This window comes from Cicer arietinum, chromosome 1 (assembly GCF_000331145.2).
Source record: "Cicer arietinum cultivar CDC Frontier isolate Library 1 chromosome 1, Cicar.CDCFrontier_v2.0, whole genome shotgun sequence".
Classification (NCBI taxonomy): Eukaryota; Viridiplantae; Streptophyta; class Magnoliopsida; order Fabales; family Fabaceae; genus Cicer; species Cicer arietinum.
Window position 1 is genome coordinate 45,337,956 of NC_021160.2, and position 5,878 is coordinate 45,343,833.

Here is a 5,878-nt window from a genome sequence, read left to right on the forward strand (position 1 = left end):
GTAGGGATCAAATATTCGATTAGTATGTCATATCATAATCTCTAACGATAAAAATTTAAATATAGACTATTTTGATTATAATTTTACAATTATAAAGATATACTTATTATATTATAAAATTCATGAATTAGTAACCGACTATTACACTTGTAATTTGAATGACTAATTTTTATATTTACTCCTAAAGAAACATTTATTGTAGAAAAATTCAATTTTTATAATTTTATAAAATTTGTTTATTTATTAGTTTAACAAAAGAATAATGAACAAGAAAAGAAGAGGTGTACTCAATGATTATAATACATCACAAAATCAACGTATACAAGGGGAAGGTGAAAAGTATAGCATAAGTGCCAAAGAATATTCTTTCTTTATCTTTTCTTCACTTTTCCTCCTTCAAATAGCACATAGAAAGATGTCACGACATTTTGAAGTAGGGCCTACCTCCCGTAGCCGCAAACAAATGATTAACGTGGGACTTCACTTTTTTCTCACATTCCTATGTTTTTTTTTAATATAAAATAATAAACTTAGGGTGATAAATTGATTTATATAAATTTAGGAGAATACTAATAAATAGATTTATATAAATAAATTTATATTTACTTTTTTCTAAGTATACTAATGAGACTCAAACTTACAACGTACGTATTCAAAACACAACACATACTTTTATTCTTAAACGAAACTGTTAGAGTTGATGTTCTCAAGTCTTAGCTAGCCTCGTATCATCCCATGTGCACCTAAATGCACCATTCTGTATATCAGAATCTATTTGACATGTCTCCACAAATGCACACTTCCACAAGAAAAATAAATACTCTTAATCTCAGGAAACCACTAATGTAGGTGTAATAATGTGAATGGGAATAGAATTGAAAGATTTAAGATGAACAGCCCATTAATCTCAGTTTTGTAGTTTTGTGGCATTCTATGATGCAATGAATTTTCATTACATCTGGCATAATTATCATGTTATATGGACATTAGAATTGTTACTGATAAAATAAATATTAAATAGTGTATTATGAAATATTTTAAAAGACAAAAATAAAAATTCAAAATATTATTTTCAGTGTGTTCTAAAAATGTATTTTTATTTTAATTATAATTATTTCTAAAATTATATATACGAGTAATTGTGATTTGTCCATAATGTAAATTTTTTTACATAAACAATATATGAAAATCATCTTTAGATAATAATTTTTACAAATTATATATGATTTTTCCATCCTGTATTTTTTCGATAATTAAAAGTTTATTGATGAGGAGTAACCGAAAGGTTAGCCAAAGAGCAAATACAAATAATTTATAATCTAAAATCACACTATCACACCTCATACTTGGGTACTCCTCATAAAAGATAGAACTCTAAAATATTATTACACACCCAAATTCAGCTAACTCTAAACGAATTATCGACTTCAAAAAGGCAAAATTTATCACACCATACAATGTTAGATTAATTGATGCTAATCACTTTTATTCGAGAAACAACACGCGAAACTAAAATGAGACATTCGATTGCAAGGATCTACACACTTAATACACAAGCCACACCTTTTGATCATCTCCAACAAGGTCGGCCATAACTTCGTGCTACAAGAACATTGGCACGAGGTCTACAATTAAGGAATACCCAAAAAAAAATTATACTATATTTGAAATTTGAAAAATTATATTTAAATCTTAATATTGATAACTCAAAAATTTTATATTTGTACCTTATACTTACAATGAATATCAATTTTTTAAATGGACACTATCTTCTTTAAGACTAAACTTAATTTATGTCAACTATCATCTCATCTCCAGACCCACCACTGTGAGTATGTGACAGCTCAAGTGTTAGAATCTTGAATCTTGGTATTATGATATTTTTGATGTTCTGATTTTGTGATTTACTGATTCATGAACTCAATTTGTTTGAAATTGTTGATTTACTGATTTTAGGAACTCATTATCTATTAGAATTTAAATTGATGTTAAAATTTTAGATTTTATGAACTTATTATTGACTTTGTGATTTACAATGGTACTAATAGATTGTTTACTGGTAAATGTTACAGGGTTGACTATTAGCTGTCACAATTTTGAGAAATTCCAGGTTTTTTTTCTATGCCTTGTAATATTAGAAAGTACTCTTTTGGATATGAGAAGCGTAAGAAAAAGAAAAAAAAACTTGAAGATTTAACTCAATATCAAGCAGGAGCTCTTGATAATTTGTTTTATAAAAAAAACCACTAATTTATGTTGAAAATCATAATGTTGATGTTGAAATGTTTGATAATGTGCCAATTGAAAATGATGGTGTTGACAATGTTCATAATGTTCATTGTGATGATGGTGATGATTTTAATTTGAATAATTCACTTAATAACGAAGAGGATGTAGAGCAACCAAACCCATTTGAATATTTGTTTGATGTATTTGATCCAAGAAATTGGCATGCTCTTGTTTATAAAATGATTTTTTAGTTATGAAATGCCTTAAAAGAGATTTTTTTCATTGTAAAAGGTCCTAATAATAATTCGAAGAGATGTTTTACGACTAATTGGTATCCCAGAGTTTTATCAAATAGAGAGAAGAGCGAAGGGGCCTAAGGATAATTCAAAGAGACGCTTTATGGCTAATTTGTATTCTAAGTTTTATCAAATAAAGATAAGTGTAATAGAAATTGACTTGTTTATTCGAAAGAGTTTGATAGAGTATTTTTTTTAAAGAGGGATCAGTAAAGGTTAATTAACAAATTAGGATTTTGGTTATTGGTCACATATTGGTGAAAGACTTGAGAGCATGAGATAAGCATGAATCATGTTAAAAATATGACCACTTGGTATAAGTTGTATCAAAGGTTGAAAAGAGGTCAAACTATTGATAAAATAACCTAAAGACTAATTGAGAAAGAAAAGGAACATTGGACAAATGTTTTAAAAAGAATTATTTCAATAGTGAAATTTTTTGCTAAACATATTTTGGCCTTTCGTGGAACATTGTACCAAAATATCAATGGAACTTTTTTAGGTTTAACTGAAATGTTAGTTGAATTTAACTCAACTGCTCAAGAGCATGTTACACATATTAAAGATGATAAGGTTCACTTTCATTATCTTAGGCATAACATACAAAATAAGTTAATATTTTTGTTTGGTTTTGAAATTAAAAATGAAATCATTAAAAAAATCAAACAAACAAAGTATTTCTAAGTTATACTTGATTGTACTCCTGATGCTAATCACCAAGAGCAAAATATCTTTGATAATAAGATATGTTGATGTTTCTTCAAATTTTGTTACTATAGAGGAATCTTTTTTAGGATTTTTGAATGTGAATGATATAACTAGCCAAAGGCTTTTTGATGTTTTACAAAATGAATTGAAAAATCTTGAACTTAACCTATTTGATGTGTGAGGACAAAGTTATGATAACGAGTCAAATATGAAAGGAAAACATTAAGATGTACAAAAGAAACTTTGAGACATAAATTCTATAGACTATTATAATCCTTGTGGTTGTCATAGTCTTAATTTGGCATTGTGTGATATGGTTAACTCTTGCATTAAAGCTAAAGATTTTTTTGGAGTTGTTCAACACATTTATACAATTTTTGCCAATTCTACTAAGAGATGGCAAATTTTGAAAGATAATGTAAAAGGATTGACTTCAAAATCCTTGTCATCCACTTGTTGGGAGATTCATATAGATAGTGTAAAAGCTGTAAGAGCTCAAATGTTAGATTTTAGAGAAGCTTTATTTGATGTGTCGGAAAAGGATCTCAATACTAAAATAAGAAGTGAGGCTAAATCCTTTGCAACAAATGAGCTTGGTGATTTTGAGTTTTTAATGGCTATTATTTGGCTTGAAATATTATCCTCAAATAATTTGATTAGTAAGCTTTTACGATCAAAGGATATGCTTATTGATTTTGCTATGGAAAAAATAAAAGGGTTGATTTCATTTTCCAAGGGATATAGAGAAAGTGGTTTTTATAATGTCTTGGATAATGCTAAGGAAATTGCTACTGAATTGAATATTGACCCAATATTTTCTCAAAGGCGTATAATTCGAAGAAAATATAGTTTGATGAAATTTAAATACCCCATCAGTTGAGCTATCTGAAGAAGAATCTTTTAGGGTTAATTATTTTCTTTACCTCGTGGATCAAGTTGTTGTTTCTCATAAAAAGAGATTTGAGCAATACGAAGAGTATGAAAATATTTTTGCTTTCTTTTTTATTCTCACAAGTTACAATCATTGGACGATGCAACTTTGAAGTATTGTTGTTGTTATTTTGAATAGGCATTGAAATATAATGACCAATCTCATATTGATGGGAATGAATTATTTGTGGAGTCAAAGTTACTAAGAGAAATCTTGCCTTGAGACAAAATTGAATCTATTGATATATTAAGATTTTTGAAAGGCTTAGATTGTTTTCCTAATATAATTATTGCATATAGAATTTTGTTGACTATTCCCATGACAGTTGCTTCTGCAGAAAGAAGTTTTTCAAAATTGAAGTTGTTGAAGTTTTACTTGCAGTCTACAATGTTACCAGAAAGACTTAATGGATTAGCATTGATAGCAATTGAAAATAATCTTTTGGAGACAATACAATATGAAGACTTGGTTGATGAATTTGCTTCAAAAAGTGTTAGAATGATGACTCCTTTTAAATAACAAGAAGGTTAGTATTAGTTTAATGGTATTATTTACAATTTACTTACTTTGATGAATTTAAATAAAATAATTTGAGTTTTTAGTATTTCATTTGGTAAAGATATAATATTTTGAAATAATTTATAATTTTTAAAATTGCATTTTTTTATTAGAAGTTCTATTTTTTAGATTCATACCAAATCTTCAAAAGTATTAAAACGTCCCTGGTCTCTAAGAAAATACAACAAAGCCAATTAACAATGACTAGTTGCACTTTAAAAGTGTCACTTATATCGTCTAGGTGTGGATCTCTTCCTGAAACTGCTATGAAGGCTTTGTTAGGTCTCGTAGCACTTCCTCCTCCATCATTACGTACAAGCCTAAATTTGTTTTGGAGAAGGTCTCCTCAATGTCTAAATTTGATTGTTTAGCCACGTATTTCAACCTCATGGTCCAAACTGTAACTGATCCCTACAAATTTTGGTTTGGAAGTTTTCGTCGCAATATGCAAGACTGTATTGTTAAAAAAAATTGTCTCTTTAAGAATCATTAATTAGTTTTTTTACGAAAATATCCCTAACTAAATATAAACCCACCACTTTTATATCTTAATAATTGAAGGATAATTTTAGAAAAAAAATGTATATTATTGATAAATTTAATGTGGAAATTATTTTTATAATTTTTGTGTATAGATCAAAAGAATCTTACATTAGGGACAAAGATAATACTATACTAGTATTATTATTTGGTCCGTCTTAAACAAGATAATGTAATGCTATCTAACTTGTTATCCCAAGTAAAGAAAAGTTAGTTATAAAGTGTGAGTAAAAATTAATAGGATAAAACCTTTAAAAAAAGAAAAAGGGTAAAAATAGTTTATCATGCATCTATCCTATATATTTATTAATATATATCTCTTTAATATATTTTAGAAAATAATTTGAGAAAAAGTATAATATATTAATTATAATTTATCATAAAAACCATACATAAAATAAATATTTATTATTAATCAATCAATTAGTTAAAAAACTAAATTTATATTTTATAATTAATGTATCTATTAAATATATTATAAACAAAAGTGTAAGCAAAGCTATAATAACTTAACAATAAATTAGTTAAAAACTAAATTTGCATTTTATAATCAATAACTAATATTTTCAACTTATCAGATACTTAAGCAAATTAAAAAGACAATTTTATTTTTAAA